This window comes from Canis lupus, chromosome 8 (assembly GCF_003254725.2).
Source record: "Canis lupus dingo isolate Sandy chromosome 8, ASM325472v2, whole genome shotgun sequence".
Classification (NCBI taxonomy): domain Eukaryota; kingdom Metazoa; phylum Chordata; class Mammalia; order Carnivora; family Canidae; genus Canis; species Canis lupus.
This window is the reverse complement of record NC_064250.1, coordinates 70,582,739-70,601,587: the sequence shown is the minus strand read 5'-3', so window position 1 is coordinate 70,601,587 and position 18,849 is coordinate 70,582,739. Positions and strand designations below refer to the sequence as shown.

The 18,849-nt window shown below is 52.4% G+C and overlaps 1 protein-coding gene across 2 annotated transcripts in view; it reads right to left on the bottom strand.

Moving 5' to 3' along the window:
- The window catches only part of TECPR2 (tectonin beta-propeller repeat containing 2), a 102,555-nt gene that overhangs the window by 3,533 nt on the left and 80,173 nt on the right, over positions 1-18,849 (bottom strand). The window lies entirely within an intron of this gene.

Sequence of the window (18,849 nt, the reverse complement as noted above, 5' to 3'; positions counted from 1 at the left end):
CATGATCCAGGGTCCTGGGATCGAGTCCCACGTCGGATTCCCTGCATGGAGCCTGCTTCTCCCTCTGCCTGTGTCTCTGCCTCTCTCTCTCTCTCTCTCTGTGCTTCTCATAAATAAATAAAAAAATTTAAAAAAAAACTACAGAAATGGGGGACCTGGGTGGTGCCGTTTAAGCATCCGACACTTGATTTCAGCTCAGGTCATGATCTCAGGGTCGTGGGATCCAGCCCCGCGCTGGGCTCCGTGCTCAGTAGACTCTGCTTAGTACAGTCTCTCCCTCTCCCTCTGCCCCCTCTCGTGTTCCCCTCACGTGTTCCCCCTCCTACTAAAATAAGTAAATAAAATATTTTTAAAAATCATAGAAATAAAACCAAGGTATGCTATCACTGTGGTGGGCGCTGTGGGAGAGGTACACAGCAGGCAGCACGTGACACCCCTGGGAGCTCCATCGAGAGCGTGGACGGCTCGGGGGCGAGTGGTGGGCCTCCCCACACACTCTGAGCCTTTGCCTCCACTCTGCTTCTCATACACACGGGACAGGCTGAAGGCAAGGCTGACATCACAGAGCGGCTGTGTCACTGCAGGAAATGGGGACTGGCGGGCAAGAAGGTCCGTGGCCCTGCCCGCCTCGCTTCGGCACAGCTGTCTGCAGGGTCCAGCCTCTGGTCAGCAGCAGTGCTGCTCAGGACCGACCCTGGGGTCAGCTGTCCTCCCCCTAGCGACTGGCGCTGTCCATTTGCCCTGGGCCTCTTGGTCCCGGTTACATCCCTGGTCTTGGGCTCTGCCTTCCTGGTCTGCCTCAACCGGACCCAGAGCAGTCACCGGCGGACACTCGCGGCTGACACGCCTCTGCCGCTCTGTGCTTCCTCCTCCTGGCTACGGTGAACGCAGTCCCGGGGCTTCCTGTCGTCATCTGACACCACACAACTGCCAGTCCGGCCGCCAGGCGCTCTCGGGCACGTGGGCAGAGGGGCTCACCTTGCTCTCCGCCCCGTCAAGGCGGCCGGGGGCTCCGGGCCGCAGCTGCTGGCTGGCTGGGTGGATGATGGACCAGCCTGTGAGGAGGGAGGGCCACCGGGTGGCCAGCAGCGAGCTCCCGGGGCGAGGCCTTCAGCCGATGGGAGGCCAGGGGACACGGGGAACAGCAGAGGGAGGCGCGGCCGCTTCTCTAGAGCGTGGCTACTGGCTCTGCGTCACCACCCACCCTCGGGAGCCCCACCATCTGCCTTGCCTGCTGCGTGGCCCTCAAAATAACGTCCAGCGCTTTCGGAGTTGGGGAGGCCTGAAGCTGCTCTGGCACACTGCCAGAGACCGGGCGCTTCCCACCTCCCTCCCAACCTGGGCCTGACTCGGGCTGCTCCAAACTTCTCCCTTACATGGAGCGCACAGGCACACGAGTGGCCACGCGCTCCCAGCCTCGCAGCAGGGCCATCTGTCCATCTGTAGCGTTTCAAGAGAGAACAGGCATCTGTCCTAAGAGACCTATTAGCAAAGTGCTCCCTCCTTGGCCGCGTGCGAGGAACCCGGGCTCCGCTCATCAGGCTGCAGACAGCAGGCCCGGGGAGCCTCGGGGAGCACCCAGCCTGCGCAGGGGACAGGATCGGCCAGGCAGGAAACATAAGGCTTTTGAAGACTAGTTTCAGGTGAGGACAGGTGCTATCAAGAAATAAAAGGAGCACTGTGCTGGAGGAGGCAGCCCTGTGGCAGGGCACGGCCAGGAGAGGAGGCGGCTGAGGGACGAGGGGCCAGCGCGGGAGGCTCAGTGGGGAGCAAGTGTGTCGGGGAGGGGTCGTGCAATTTATTCTACAAGCTTTTAGTGACCACGCTACCAAACCAGTCCCTGCGGAGGACAGGGGGCTGAGATGCCGCTGAGGCTTGGCACATCCCCACACAATAGTCACCAACATAAAACAGAACAGCATATAAAACCCGGAGTCCCTTCCGAGCGCCAAGCCACAGACGCACAGGTGAGGTCGGAGGGAGCCCCCGCCACTTCCCCGTCCCCTGGGCAGCCACGCACAAAGCCACAGCGCCTGCCCCTGCTCTGGGCTCTGAAGGGCGCTAATGTCCAGTGTGCCTGGGCCTTCCCCTCCGGGAGTACACACACCTGTTTGGTCAGCTTGTTTACTCCACCCTTGTTTGGCCATGAAATCCCCTCTGTTACACATTACACCTACTTCATCCCATGACCTGGGGTTCCCTTTGGGAAGTGCTGCTCTAGGCCCAGCCCTGCCCCATTCCGTGGAGGATGGACGATGGGGGCTCCAGGGAGCGGAGGGAGAGGCAGGCGCTAGGTGGAGGGAAGAATACGCGTCCTCTGTAGCACGTGGGCACGTACTGCATACGGCCCCACTGACACCAGATCTGTCCCCCTCCTGGAATCTGATCTGTGACTTCTCTGTCCAACAACACATGGCAGAAATAACTTGATGGCAGGCCGAACGTGGTCTCTGGGTTCCCATCAGAGCCTGCACAGTGGGGTGTGCAGGGGCCACGTGGAGGTGGAGGGAGGCGCACAGAGAGGCTGTCCACGCACACACTGCCTACATCCGAGGGGAAGCAATAATTTACCGTCTGAAGCCATTAACTTTCGGGGCAGTGTGCTGGGGACAGCAGAACAACGGGAGGACACAGAAGGCTGTGATGGGCCAGGGAAGAAAGAATTGGGGTGACATGATGGGGAGACAGCAAGAGAGGGCGGGCAGAGAAAGCCCCGAGAAAGAGGCAGGCCGGGGAGGGGGAGGACGAAGAGAGGCCATCAGACAGCCAGGCCGTGCCCTTCTCTCCCCTCCATCCTCAGGCTCCGCCGTCCCCTACATGTCTCTCGGTGGCCCTCCGCCTTGCTGGGGGGCTGCCCATAGTTCTCCCTCCTGCAGCCCCCCCTGTGGCAGCCTTCCCAGGACCCCAGGGGCCCACAGAATGCAGTGGGGCTTCCTCTCGCAGCCCAGGCTCAGCCTGAGTCCGCACGTCCTCTGCGTCTAGCCACCATTCCCTTCCCGCACACTGGCCCCCTGCATGCCCTCCTTCCTCCGCCTGGCAGGCCCTGAGCCTCACCCCACTCCAGTGCCTGCCCACAGAGCTCCGGCCTGGCCTGGCGAGGTATACCCGCCTGCAGGCAGAGCCACTTCTTGTCACTTCTGGGGTTGCTGAGGAGTGCTGGCAGGATGCTCGCACTGCTCCCTGCTGAGGCGTCATCTGGGCCAAGTTCTTTGCTTGCTCTCATCCAATAAAAGGACAACTTTTTATCAAAGGATCACATGCATCCAAAAAAGCACACAAATCCTAAGTGTACAGCTCAGTGGGTTTTCATAATCTGAGCACGGCCGTGTAACCGCACCCAGTTACCACCCCCCGCTCTCCACACCCCACACAGGACTTGCACCTGACTCCGATGGAGCAGGTGGAACGGAGGCTGCATCTCAAAGAGGTAATGGCCCTCCCCAGGGGGAGGCCTGCCCACAGGATAGCCCAGGGGAGGCCAGGGGAGAGGGAGGACGCAGGCCAGTTCTCAAAGGACAGAGGCGCCCAAGTGGCAGAATAAAAGCACGCAGGGATGCCAGTAACTGCACAGTAAAAGAGGAAGAGCAACACGTCCTTAGGGACAGACCTCATGAAGCACAGCATCTTGCAGCGTTTCCCAGACTGGGTCCCACGGAACACCATGCCACCCCCACAGGGGTGCTCCTGCTACCTTAGCTCTTGGACTGTCTGCCTCCTGAACATTTCCGAGTGGGGTCACTCAATCATGTACTGGACAGCACGCCAGGCCCTGTGCTAGGCACCAGGGGAAACCTCAAATGCAAACAAACCACACATCCCTGCCCCCAGGAGCTTCCATTCCACTGTGAGGGCTGGGTGGGCAGGAAGGGTTCCCTGACCTGGCCATCCCGGGAAGGCAAGCCGGGCAGTCTCAGTGAGTGCAGAGCCTGGAGACAGGTGCAGGTTTGGGAATGGAAAGGAGGTGGGGCGGCCGGAGCCCAGGGACAGCAGGGAGAGGTCAGAGGGTGTCAGGGCCACAGGCTGAGGGAGGAAGTGGACTTCATGCTGAGTGAAGTGAGAAGCCACTAGATGGTTCTAAAAACAAGAGTAGCACAAAATGACCCTGGCTGTCATGAGGCCGGACCTCAGGGAGGCCTGGGTGGAACGGGCACCTTGTTCCAGAATCCAGGTGAGACGAGAGATGGCCTGGCCCCAGGGTGGTGGTGGATGGCCTCAGAGCAGGCCTGCAAGGTGGGGGGCACGGGGTCTGCTGAAGGACCAGCCAGGGCAGGGCTGCCCTGCTTATCTGGATCCCTCAGAGCCCTCGGCACACTCGGGTTGATAAACATAAACATGAGCACAGCGGCTGCTGAGTCAGACAGTGAAGACAGGGAGAAATAACCTGACGTCCTTTCCAAAAGAAGAGAACAAATGGCTGAAAAGTTGGTGAAATGGGGGCTTGCTCTGCTGGCTGCTGAGAGGGTGGGCAGTGGAGAAGCCCGGTCTGCCACATGGTCACGAGTGAATGCCCGAGAGCCAGCCTGACCAGTGGGGCTGCACGTGTCCTAGGGTCAGAAACCAGGAAAATCATGGGAGCTAAAAGCAAATGACTTCCTCTTTCTCTGGAGGAGACGGTGTCTAACAGGGTCATTCCCAGTGGGAGACAATGGAGGGTTTGGGGAGCAGGGACCCCTGGGTGCTCACATACAACGAGCAGTCATGGGCTCTGCTGTGGCTCACCTGGCAACGGCACTTGTCACCCAATTCATTAGCAGCCTCCCTGGGCCTTTGCTGAATTTATTTTATGAACTCAGGTTTTTTCTTTGGTAATTGTCACCTTTGGATTTGTTCTTTTGTTCATGGACTACTGTTCACATTTTTTAAAATTGGAGTATAATCACCATACGGTGCTATATTAGCTTCAGGTGTACAACACAGTGATTCAACTCTTCCATACGTCCCCAGGGCTCCCACCGTGTGGTCGCCACCTGTCACCGAACAACGTGATTACATACTGTCGACTAGGTCCCCTGTGCTGTACTTTTCATCTCCGTGACTTATTTCATAAATGGAAGTTTGTGCCTCTCAATCCCTTCACCTATGTCACCCATCCCTAAGACTGTTTCTGTGAAAAGCACTGACGTAAGCCTAGGTGCCTCCATGAGGACAGCTGGAGTGCAATGTCCCTGGGCCTCCTCTGAAGACAGCCGAGGGCTTCTGACAGCGCGTGGGGCCCTCAGGTTTACTGGCTGTGCTGCTGCGTGAGAGGGACTCACATCGTCTTCTTGTCGGCACCACAGAGTCTGGGGGCTAAGTGAGCCCACGCATTTCAACGGACAAAACTGAGCACATCAGAGCCTTCTGGACAGAGTGGGCATGACTCAGGATCCCAGTGGTCTGCTAGTGAACAAAATAAACTCTCAACCACTAGGCCGTACCCTTCTATAGACTTGTTAGAGAAATGTGAAAAACAAAATAAGAAGGAATTGTAAAAAGTGATTTTGAGGACACTTACTGTTAATACTTTATTTTTAGCTTCTTTCCTATGTAAAGCTTTTTATTTAAAAAAAAATCTGGCTTATGTCATTTTGTGTTCTGCTTTTGGCTCAGTTCACAATATACGAAGCTTTTCCCCCATGCCACCACAGCTGTGATTCCAACAGTGGCTCTCCCCCAGTCACCCAGGGGGCTCTGGAAAACACACCTGGGCCTTGCATCAGGTGCTCTCAGGAGGGCCCGGGCCTTGGCATTTATGATGCCATCATTCTGGGGCACAGTTCCCTGATGGTGCGGCTGGGGGCTCCTTGAAAACATCTATACCCAATGGGATAGTAACAGAGTGGCAAGCAGGAAGGGCTGGACACTGGTATCGAGTGTGACTCAGAGGTCAGGGGGAAAACAAAACGAGGTCACTAGCAGTTCCTGGAGACCTGAGGGGACAGGGACCAGGCTGCAAAGGGTTAAGAGTGAGAAGTGAACAAAGTGGGACAGGAAGGCAGGGGGGAAGGTATCTAAGCCTCCAGGAGGGGAGGGCACAGGGCCTGCACCCAGTCCCACCCTGGAGGAGTGGAGGACTTCTTCCTTAGGGGCCCTGTCACAGGAAAGGAGGAGACCATGCAGAAGAACCCTCAGCCACTCGGCCCACCAGCCCCACATGCTCCCACTAGCCTCTGGGACACAGAGGCCCTGACAACATACTGTGTCTTAGTGACCTTTGTTTCCTGAAGGAGGATCAAATAGTAGGCTCTGAGAGATGTTTGTTGAAGGAGAGAGAAAGGAGGTTCTGGAAACTCACTGGTGCTTGCCAGCCTGTCAGCTAGGCACTCAGCCACCCACCCACCCATCTACCTTCATCCACCTTCATCCACAGCAGCCTGCCCCTCATGCCTCCACCACGGTCCTACCAACCCATCCAACGGAGATCTACCCAAGCATCTACTGTGTGCCAGGCACAGTGCTAGGTGCTAGGGATCCATTTCCTTGACTCCTGGATATTAAAGTCTGGTGACAGATAGATACATCATTAACCTCACAAAGAAACTTAAGACGGCAACAGGGAAGGCTACTGAGTGAGGAATTCTGAGAATGGATGGTGTACGTCAGACCGAGTCCAGGAGGGCAGGAAAGGCTGACCCAGGAATGGACAGCCAACCTGAGGCTGAAGGGCGAGCAGGATTGAGCCAGGGCAGAGGGCCAGGAGAGTGCCAGGTAGAGTGAGAGCACAGGGAAGGAGCGAGCAAGGGACCTGGGGCTGGACACCGGGCCGGGCAGCTGGAGTGGGAAGGGTAGGACAGCACCATATAAGGCTCGCCTGCCTGGATGTTGCAGGAGGATCTGCTGGGGTCCGGGGCTCTGAGACTGAAGGTGTTCAGGGAGGCAGAGGCTTAGAAGAGGGACCAGGGCAGCCGGCAGGAAACAAGACGCAAAGTACAAAAGGCTTCTCGGCGGAATTGAGGACTCAGCAGAGAGCACAGCATCCTGGCCTCTGTGAGAAGAGGGGTAAAGCTGGAGGCAGGATGGAAGACAGGCACCTGCGTAGGGTGATAAGGCAGCAAAGGGTTTCAGAAATGTCCCTCGCCCTCAGCCACTACTCTGAGAGCTCCTGAACACAGCCCAAGACACACACTCTTTCCCAAATGGCAACCAGTGCAAGTCCTGGCCACCTCCCTCCCCACGATAAAGCAGGCCCGGATGCCGAGGCGAGGTGAACGGGTGGCAGTCTGTGAAGAAGCATCACACATGGGCCGACTGCAAAGTAAGAAGCTTGTTTTTGCTGAACCCAAGTCGCTCCGGGGACAAGGTGAGAGAGATCAGGGTCCAGCGGCTCTTAAACCTTACAGCCCAGGATTTGTGTGGGGAACTTATAAAACGGCACATTCCTTATTACTCAGCCATAAAAAAGAATGAAATCTTGCCATTTGTGGAGGGAGCTGGAGGGTATTATGCTAAGTGAAATAAGTCAGTCAGAGCAAGACAAATACCATGTGATTTCACTCGTGTGGAGTTTAAGAAACAAAACAAATGAGCAGAGGGAAAAAGAAAGGGGGGGGGGCAGACAAACTAGGAAACAGACTCTTAACTACAGAGAGCACACTGATGGTCACCTGGGGGAGGCCGGGGGGATGGGCAAACAGGTGATGTGGGTGAAGGGGGGCACTTGTGATGAGCACTGGGACATGTATGAAGTGCTGATCACTATATTGTACGCCTGAAACTAATATTTCACTGTATGTGGACTAACTGGAACTCTGAACAAATCAAAGAATGAACGAATGGCACATTCCTGGGCTTGGGTCAGCCTTTCAGCATCAGACTTTGGGGCTAGGGCCCAGAAATGACTTTTTAGACAAGCACCTCAGGCAATTTTGTTCAGGTTATCTGTGTATTAGCTTTTTAAAAAAATGATTTTATTTGTTTATTTATTTGAGAGACAGAAAGAGAGAGAGAGAGTGTGGTGGGAGGACCAAAGGGAGAAGCAGACTGTGCTGAACACGGAGCCTGATGTGGGGCTGGATCTCACAACCCTGAGATCATGGCCTGAGCCTAAATCAAGAGTCAGATGCTCAACCATCTGAGCCACCCAGGCGCCCCTCTGTGGGTTACCTTTTGAGAAACAATGCTCTGCACTTTTCTCAAGAACTGGGGCACCTGGGGGTCTGCCTTCGGCTCAGGTTGTGATCCTGAGGGTCATGGGATCAAGCCCTACATTGGGCTGACTGCTCAGCAGGGAATCTGCTTCTCCCTCTTCTGCTGCTGCTCTTCCTGCACACACACACACACACACACACACACACACTCTCTCTCTCTCTCTCTCTTCTTCTTCTTTCAAATAAATAAATAAAATCTTTAAAAAAGAGAGAAGTAGGCAAGACAATACTACCAAAAGCAGTCTACAGATTTTATTGCAATCTCTACCAAACTCCCAGCTGTTCAGCAAAAATCGAAAGGCAGATCCTAAAATTCATATGGAATTACAAGAGACACTGAGTAGCCAAAAAAAAAAAAAAAAAGAGAGAGAGAGAGAGAGAGAGAGAGAGAAATTTGGAAGCTTCGCATTTTCTGATTTCAAAACTATTATGTAACAGTGTGGTACTGGCCTAAGGACAGACATATAAATCAATGGAACAGAACTGAGAGTTCAGAAAAAAATCCATACAGTCAAGTGATTTTCAACAAGATTGCAAAGATCATTCAATGAGAAAAGAACAGTCTTTTCAACAAATGGTGCTGGCACAATTGGATTGCACACATGTGAAAGAATGAGGCTGGACACTTAACCTCATACCATATACAAAATTATCTGGAAATGGATCAAAAATAAATATAAGAACTAAATCTGACAGTGGTTTCTTAGATATGATATCAAAGGCAAGAGCAACAAAAAGAAAAAAAAAGAGAAATTGGACTTCACCAAAATGAAAAACTTTTGTGCATCAAAGGGCCCATGAAGAAGGTGAGAACACCGACCACACAATGGGAGAAAATATTTGCAAGCTTCATATCTGATAAGGGTCTAGTGTCCAAAATAAATAAAGAACTCTTACAACCCACAACAAAAACACAAAGAACCCAATGAAAAAATAGGCAAAGGACTTGAACAGACACTTCTCTAAAGAAGACATACAAATGGCCAACAAGAACATGAAAAGATGATCGATGTCATTCGTCATTAGGGACATGTGAATCAAAACCATGCAACAGTATTTCATACCCACTAAGATGACTAGAAAATGGAAAATGGGAAGTTGCAAGTGGAGAGGATGTGGAGAAAGGGGAACCCTTTTACCTGCTGAGGGAATGTAACGTGCTGCAGCCACTGTGGAAAACAGGCAGTTTAACCTCCAAAGGTTAAACACAGAATTACCATATGACCCAGAAATCCCACTCCTACATATATCCCAAAGAACTGGATCAGACGTTCAAACAAAACTTACACGAATGTTCATCGCAACAGTGTTCACAAGAGCCAGAAAGTGGAAGCAACCCAAATGTCCGTCAGCTGACACGTGGATAAATGACATGTGGTCTGTCCGCAGTGTGGGACAGCATTCGGCAGAGGTACTGATATGGAGACAACACAGCTGTACCTTGAAAGCGTGAAGCTCCGTGAAAGAAGCCCACTGTAAAAGGCCACCTATGACATAAGTCCCTGTATATGAAACGTCCAGCAGAGGAAGATCCGCACAGAGAAAAAGCAGATGAGTGGTTGCCAGGGCCAGGGTAAGGGGCGCTGGGGAGTGGCTGCTTTGGGCACAGCGTTTCCTTGAAACCTGATGAAAATGTTCTGGAACAAGATGGTGATGAAGGTTACATAACATTATGAATGTGCTCAATGCCACCGATGGTGACTTTTATGTTATATGGACTTTACCACAGATATTAAAAAAAAACAAAACTCGATAAGCCTTGGTTTTCATGATGTAGTACTGTTTTGCAAAATGTTATCACTGGGGAGGCAGGGGAAATGGTACTCAGATCTCTATTATTACAAATGCATGTGAATCTGCAATTATTTCATTAAAAATTTCAAAAACAAAAAAGGCAGCCTAAAATTTTGCCTTACTCATATTCAAAACTTCATAAAAATGGAAAAAAAAAGAATGAAGGGTGCAAATGTAAAATGGAGTAAATCGGAAATTAAGATTTAAAAATCACTTGGATGGACGCCTGGTTGGCTCAGCAGTTGAGCGTCTGCCTTTGGCTCAGAGCGTGATTCTGGAGTCCCGGGATCGAGTCCTACATCAGGCTCCCTGCACGGAGCCTGCTTCTCCCTCTGCCTGTGTCTCTGCCTCTTTCTCTGTGCCTCTCAAGAATAAATAAATAAAATCTTTAAAAATAAAAAAAAATCACTTGGAAATGCTAAGGAATTATGTATAGCTTTGATGTCCTTCCAAAGACTATGTGTGCCCCACTCCTGTTTATTTATTTTATTTTTAAAAAGATATATTTATTGACAGAGAGAGGAGACAGCACAAGTAGGGGGAGCAGCAGAGGGAGAAGCAGGCTCCCCATCGAGCAGGGAGCCCGACACGGGGCTCGACACCAGGACCCTGGGATCACAACCCGAGACTGAACCACCTGGGCACCCCCACTCCTGCTTATTTTTGTGTCTTTCATAGATGAGCTTCAGGGCAGGCATGGAGGAGAGCACATCCCCTTTCTGGAAGGACGCAGTGATTTAATGGACAAGTCAAAGGGGCTTCTCACAGTAGAAAGCTTCCCTTGATCAAGACCTCATGGGGGGCAGTGGGGTGGGGGTGGGGGAATCAGGCTGCTATCCTGTGTTCTCAAACGATAAATGCTCATTACTAATTATTAGCCATAGACTGTATTTTATTTATTCCAAGTTGCCAGTATTACAGAATAAACCATTACTCTTTCCCACTAATGAGCAAATTCTACAGGCAGAATTTACTTATATGTCGAGATCCCGACCGACATAGAGTTCAAGTGAAGGAGTGAATCCTTGGGATGCATGACTCTGCCCGCCCACCCAGGGCCCACGGGGACTGTCCTCAGATTTAGGGCTTCATCTTATTTGCCAAGGGCAAAGAAACGTTTCTTGCCTTAGACAATGTGAGCTAGAAATGGGACAGATTCTGTTTCCTGATGAAGCCAAGCTTGTTTTTGAGTTACATCCAGGATTTGCTAGCTCTGACCCCAACGCTCTCATCTGGTATCTTCCCCCAAGAACTGGGACTCCAGCTACTGGATCACTTGTGGCAAGACCATAGTCCTAGGAGAAAGGGTTGTGGCGACCAGGTTAAGATTGTCGCCAAAGGTCCTGCTGCCTGCTGGCCATAGCTCTGCCGGTGGCTTCCACCAGCAGGGAAAGGTGGGCAACCTGAAGGCACCTCACCCAGTGACTCACCCCAGAGGTGGGTTTCTGTCTGATTTTACGAGCCTGAGATGCCACGAGGGCAGGGCCTGGCTGACGCCTGGTGCACAGGAGGTTCTTTACGTGCAGTCCTTCGGTGTGTGGAGGCTGCCCAGCGGTGCCCTGCACAGACTGCTCCCAGGCCCCCCTAACAGGTCAGGCCAGCCTTGAGGGCTGCCGGGCACAGCCCCTCCCTGCAGAACAGCCTGCCCCTGTGGTACGCACCCTGCACCCCCACCAGCAGGCAGCACCTCCTCCGGCCTCACGGATGGCCAGGCCCCACAGCACTGGGCTTGGCGTCCCACCTCCCCTTCATGACTTCACCTAAACTCCCCCTTGTGAGTCCACTCTTAGAACCCTCTGTGCTCTGTGAAGCTCAGCCCCCAACTGCCTGCTTCTAGAGCCTTCTGAAAGACACCCTGCTTCCATGGACCAGCCTGGAGGGGCCCCCATCCAGTGTACCCCCCCACCTCATTCCTCTCGCCTGGGCAGACTCAGGCAATTGGCTGCTTCATTTTTCACAGCCCACGAGGCTCCAGGTGTCACCGTGTTTCATAGAGCCCCTGCCTAAGGACTGTTGGTGGAATTGGCATTCTGAGGACAGCACGCCCCAGGCAGCTCCAAATGAGAGGGAGGGCAGGACTAACTCCAGGTCCCACAGAAACGCCTCTAACAAAATCTCTGACTTCTGTTTTAAGGGCTCGCTCAAATGATTTGGGGCTGGAAGGGACCCAGGAGACCAGCTAAACGGGACTCCCTCGTATTCCAAGTGAGCAGTGATGAATCTGATGCTCACAGTAAGGGGCCCAGGGCAGAGCTGAGCCTAGAGATCAGAGTTCTCCCCACTCCCAGAAGGTGAGCTTTCACCCTCGGAAGTGCTCGCACGTGTGCGTGCGCACACACACATGTACAGGTGTGCACATGCACCCCCTTAGCCAGAATGTGAATAAACCTAGGGCAAAAGGAAAAAAAATACATTGAAAACTTTATAGCTAAAGTAAATGTTTGTCTAGACAGATCATCTGGGGATGGGCCTTATGGGAACCTGGATAAAGTTCAGCAGGAACATTTCAGGAACACAGAGGCGGGATAATCAGAGAGCCAGCAAAGTGGCAGCACAAGGGCACACATCTCCCTGGAAGATGCCTGGCAGGGGGCAGTGACCAACCCTCTGGCCACCACCTTCCAGACTCCTCCCCTTTGCTCCTCCCAATATCTCTGTCTCAATGAATCCTCAATCCACCTCACATTTGTGACACATTCTGTGACCTTGACTCTTCCTCGGTGTGGACCGAGTACACCGGATGCTGCTGCAGTGATGCTCTCGGGGGCCGCTGACCCAGGGGGTTTGTTTGTTTCTCTGTCACATGACCCCACGGTTCTTGTATGTTCTGACTTTTGTGTGCTCATTTGAGGTCTTCTGTGTCTTCCTCTGTTGCAGATCCTCTTCCTGCTTCTGGTCTATTCCTTCTAAACTCAGATAAACTTGAAAATCAGACACCAATACTAATAGGCCTGTATTTAAAGCAGGAGTAGACTCTCAGGGAGAGTGAGGGCCGAGGGTCTGAGGCTTGGACCCTGGTGTCTTTTGCTCCCCACTCAGCGTGTGACCCTCCTGCTCAGGCTCTGTGTCCTTGGGTAGAGGGCAAGCCAGATCATCTGCCAGGCTCCTGACTCTGGGTTTTCGTGCTCTTAATGCTGGGACGCAGCAGGTGGGGCCTGCCTTGCCGAATCCTCTGTCCTCACTGCCTCAGGGCTGCTGCACAAGGCATCCTGGGCAGTTTTATGGGAGCAGCTCTGCTGTTACTTGTTGAACACATCAGGCTGAAGTGTAAGATTTTATTTGAAGAATGAGTTCCATTGCTAAAAATGTTTGAAAACTGCTGGTCTAGCTGAGTGAGGATATCAGAGGCTGGTTCTGGGTTTCTGGATGGCAGAAAGGCTCCCTTGCTTCTCACTTCTGGTCGGCCGACTGCAAAGCCAGAGGCCCTCTCCTGTGCCACTCCTGCATTGGCTCCAGCGATTTCCTACACCTCTGCATCTGGTCTGAAGTGTGACCTGGAATCTGCTAATCGCAGGCGGATATCCTAAACAAAAATGATCAGAGGTAGCTTTCCTGGGCAACTGTCATGTTCTTTCCTTCCTGAGTGGGGGCTGGCAAAGCCGATTGTAGCCACTCTTTCTACCACTCGAAACCCCATCACTGACACCAGCCTGGCGACTGTGCCGTGCTTAGTCAGGGTTCTAGTGCTGTAGTGACATGAGAAGTCTGCAGAAACTTTATCCCAGCTGTACTGGCCCCTCGGTGTCTCTGATAGTTGATCTCATGGCAGCCGCTCAGGGTATGCCTAGCACCGTGGTCCTGCTCACCAGCTGCTGCACAGGCAGGCTTCGGGACTGGCCCTCCAGAGGAGTGACGCCCACAGGAAGGGACCCTGTGGCTTTGTGCCTCTGGCTGGCGTTCAGACCCTTCCTGGTGCTCACAGTCATGTGGGGCACATGCCTGTCAGGCTGGGACATGGGACAGGGTCCTTGAGTCCATGTGGTCACGTGCATGTTGCAGATTGACAAGGGGGCTGCTGTGGGCCCTGGAAGCCCATGTACCCGGCGGTCCTTTACAGGGAACTGCAGTCTTCCAAAATGAGGAAAAGGCTGAGACTCAGCTATCCCGGAGAAGGGTCACATTTCTTCACAATGGGGCCTGAGGGGGAGAGCTCAAGCACAACCTCTATTCAAATGAGCTACAGGAAAAAGGGCAGCATGGGGAAGAAATAAAGGAAGTAGCCAAAAATTGAGTTTTCCTCAAGTTGGGGCTCTTATTCCAACAGCATCAGACACCATTTCCGGAGGTCCTCTACCTTCATTTGTGGGCAGCTGCACTGAGTTCACCAAACCCTGGATGTGTATGTAAAGGGAACCACATCCTCCTAAGCACCACTCAGATTTCTGAGGGCTAAAGGAGAGTGGACAGGGGACGTGGGCTGGACGACGGAGTGTGGAGTCCAACATGGTAGCTTCTACCCAGGTTCTCAGCACGAGTGTGTCAGAATCAGCTGCGGAGCATGAAATCCCACAGCCTCCTGGGCTGTGACAGCAGAACGAACACACACACCTACCTTCTCACTCCCTCTGCAACACACAGTGAGAACAAGAGCTCAAAAAGGCTCAAACCTCCTTTGCACTGGGAGAATGAGATGGGCAGGCGGCACCTGACCGTGGAAGCGGAAGGTGTGGGGGAGCAGGAAAGGCCTTGGTGAGGCCAGGAGGCCAAGAGCAACCGACCACGAGGAGCCAGCAAAACAGCCCAGCCAGGCCCCCGCGCAGGGAGCCCAGCAAAGCCCCTCACTCCTCCCAGCAGTGGGCCCCACTCTCAGAACCAGGACGGCCAACATCCCAGGCAAGCCTCTGCCACGAAGAAGAGAATGATGCAGAGAACAGGCAACTCCAGGGCATGGAGACCATAAAGAAGAAACTTCAGGAACATCAGCGGGGCAGGGGCGTGGGGGTGGGTGGGGGCGACGATGATGGACACCAGGATGAAGCTGAGAATGTCTTTTAGAAAGCAGGACAAAAGCACAAGAAGAGAAAATGGGAGAGGGGAGAGATGTGGAGGCCGGTTTAGGAAGTCCACAGTACAGAAGTAGGAATTCCCAAGAGAGCAAATAGAGAAAACCGGAGGGTAGAGGCAGGAAGCAGGTCGCCAACAGGGCAGCAGGACACAAACTCTAGGCTGAAAGGCCTATCAGCACAGATGCTAAAATAGGCCCTCCCCGGGGTGCACTGCTGTCTGTTCTCCGAACACTGGCAACAAAGAGATGTTACAAACTTCCAGAGAGAAAAGCAGGTCAGATATTAAGGCCCAGGGATCAGAATGGCTCAGACTTCTCAACAGCAATGCTAGACACCAGGAGATGATAGAGGAAACCCTTCAAAATTCTAAAGGAAAATGATTTCCAACCCAGACTGCTCTACTCAGCCAAGGCCAGGGGCAAATGCCAGCAAAAGATTTTCAAGTTACCTATCGTGAGCCGTTCTCAGGAACCAGTTGGAGGATAAAGCTCACCAAAACAAAAAGGAAGACATGGGATCCAAGAGAGAGGGGACCCAACATGAAAGGCTGTGGGGGGCAAAGGACAATCCCAGGTAGACGGGTGACCGGGCCAGACAGGGGCCAGCCAAAGCCTCCAGGAGAGATCCCTCCAAGAGGATGAACTGCATGGAACCAGATGTGCCTACATGTATGGAGAGGAAATTGAGACAACCGGCAGAGTGTGGAGTTGAATATGAAAAACCACATAGAACACTAGATGGAAGAACGAGACATTTATCGAGTCCAGAGAAAGGAAGAGTCGTACAGACAGGGAAATGCAGTGCAGCATGTCCCCTACCCCAGCACTGTGGACGCGTGTAAGGGGCGCTGTGGCAGGTGGGCAGGCTGGCGGGGGCACCAGATGATGAATTGCTCTGCATCCTTCTCTCCCAGCAGGGAGTCAACACTTAGAGCTAGAAGGATCGAGAGATTGCTCCCTAAGCAGTCATTCAGGCATATGATATTAAAGGGAAGTAGCTCTCCAGAGAGGGGAAAACAGGTAGAACCGAGCCAACACGTTAACCTACGGACTCATGTGCGTGGCTTGGATTAAAACTGACCAACCAGGGGATGCCTGGGTGGCTCAGTGGTTGAATGTCTGCCTTTGGCCCAGGGCGTGATCCCGGGGCTCTGGGATGGAGTCCTGTGCATCAGGCTCCCCACATGGAGCCTGCTTCTCCCGCTGCCTGTGTCTCTGCCTCTCTCTCTCTCTCTCTGTATCTTTCATGAATAAACAAAATCTTAAAAAAACAAATAAATAAAACTGACCAACAGGGACATCTGAACACCACACCAGGACCTCTGAAAACATGCCTCAGATGGTCCTTGGGTGGGTCTCATTCTCCACTTTACCTGGTCAGGAAATGAAGGACCAGTGAGTTTGGGCAACTTTCCCAAGGTCATTTGGTCTCACAGAAAAAAAGGAGTATTAGTTCAGGTTCTTTGGATATAAAGCAATAGGCTCTGCCTCTGGTGGGGATAGTCCTGGCTGGCAGGGCCACCGTGGCTTCCCAGTGCACCGCGCCCCCCTCCGAGAGCGGAGGCCCCTGCAGGCTCCTGGGGAGAAGGCCGGCATGCCCACCTCCTGCCTGTCTGTCTGTGGCAGTTGTGTGCAGACCGGCTGGGAGTGAAGCCCCCTGCAGCATGGTGAGAGCATGCCGGCTCAGCAAGATCCGAGTGAGGTCACCACAGGGCCAGCAGGCAACATAAGGGGACTGGTTCAGACACTGAGAGAAGGCTCAATCCCAGCATGGGGTGGCTTCCTTCACCCAAAAACATTCCACGTCTCGGCCCCCACTTCCATTCCACCTCAGCCCTGAATCTCACAGATGCACACAACAGGTCCACTAAACCAGGCCAGAGAACTTCCCGGGCTCGCTGCAAACCTTTCTCATTCAGCTCCCGCCCGAATCTGGGCCAGAGGACATCTTGAGTCTTCTCCTCATACATAAATTCTCTGCATCTTACCATCCCGGTTCTCACTTGGGTGTTGCTAAGTACTTAGTGCCGAAAGGCACAAGAAACTAAGGTCTCCCAGTGCTCTGCAGTAGCCCTGCAGGGTGACCAGTACCTCTGCTCCAGCGCACGCACTGGTGCCTCTCTGGTCATGCTCATGTGTCACGGTTCCCTCAGCTGGGAATCCCTTCTGACCAGCCAACCTGCCCAGGTCACGTTCTTACAGCAACCGTGCCTCTGTGAGAGGCTCCTGACCACTATGGGATATGGTGCTTTCTCCGCTCTCCCCCAGCTTGTTCCCACAACCCTGTAAGCATGGGGCTGGCATTCTGCTTGAAGATGAGGGCGAGGAGTTGGGGCACAACTGTTGAGCACCTGGGCCCAGGGAATTTGCTTCATCCAGCTCATCTCTCATCACCTATGGAATGGGGTGGTTTGGCCACATATTTTCCAGTCTAAAAATCCTTTGTGCATTGGGTAGGGTGGAGTGGAAAGACCCATGGGGATTCAGATTTATATGGGCCAAGGATGTCTGAGAAGGTGTCCTGGAGCAAAAGGGCTGCACCTGACTCACCAAATCTGGGTGCTCTGTAAAATATACCTATTTCTCCCCAATTAGAAAACAAATTTCCTGCCCATTATAGGAAAATATGGAAAGCTGAGAAAATCACTCACAATCCCTTGATCAAAAACAGCAATCTTTGTTGTAGTTTCTTCTAGGTATTTAGTGGGATTTTGTAATTTCGTGTTTCTGTTTTTTACAAAATTGGAACCACACATACACATACATGGCATTTCCAGGCCTTGTGAGCACAGTAAGAGCAGACCTCATCTACGGGGGTGTGTGAGAGGAGCCCGGGGTGCTGCATGCACATCGTCCTTCATCCTGGTGACAGCTGGGAGAGTGATCACCCTTGGGGCCCACAAGGAGGCATGGCTCAGGACTGGCCACCACCTCTGATAAGCGGCAAGGGCCAGCTCCAAAGCCACTAGGGCCACCCTCCATTTGGAACAATTCTCCTTACTGATACTTGCCAGGACATGATTTTTTTAAAAAGATTTTTTCATTTATTATTTGAGAAATTGAGAGAGAGACAGAGCATGGGCAGGAACAGCAGAGGAGTGGGAAAGACAATCCTATACAGACCCTGTGCTAAGTGTGGAGCTCCATGCAGGGCTCAATCCCATGATCCTGAGATCTTGACCTGAGTCAAAACCAAAGGTCAGACACGTAATTGTGCCATTTAGGTGCCCCTTACCAGGACAGGATTTTTTTATTTAAGATTTTATTTATTCATGAGAGACACAGAAAGAGAGAGAGGCAGAGACATAGGCAGAGGGAGAAGTAGGTTCCCCGAAGGGAGCCTGATGTGGGACTCGATCCCAGGACTCCAGCATCATGACATGGGCCAAAGGCAGACACTCAACCACTGAGCCACCCAGGCGTCCCCCCAGGACATGATTTTAAATGGTTTCTCAAAGTACATCTGTAATTATTTATAATAATGGCCACTAGAGTAATTTGCTAAGGGGACTTTCGGCCACAAGGCGGGTGATGCACCTGTTTCACTCACTACACACAGCCTCACTGCACCAGCTAGAAACAGTGTGACAACAAAAGCTTTAGGAACATTTATGATTACTTCCTAAGACTGAGTCTTATTTAGATTATTCAGAGTTATGAGCTACTTACTCTGTAAGTAGTGTAATTTCATTGCCAGATTTTCAGAAAACAGAGGTAAGCAAAAGGAAGAAAAAAATCAGCCACAATAGCACCACCTGGACATAACTAGTATCATTCCCTATATGTCTCGACAGTGTATATATCATTTTTTAAAAATGAAAATAGAATCACTGAGCATGTTTTGTAACTGACATTTGTACTCCACTATGTGCTGTGGGCATTTCTCCACGGGAATAAAAACTCTTCTGTGGAGGATTGTGTAAG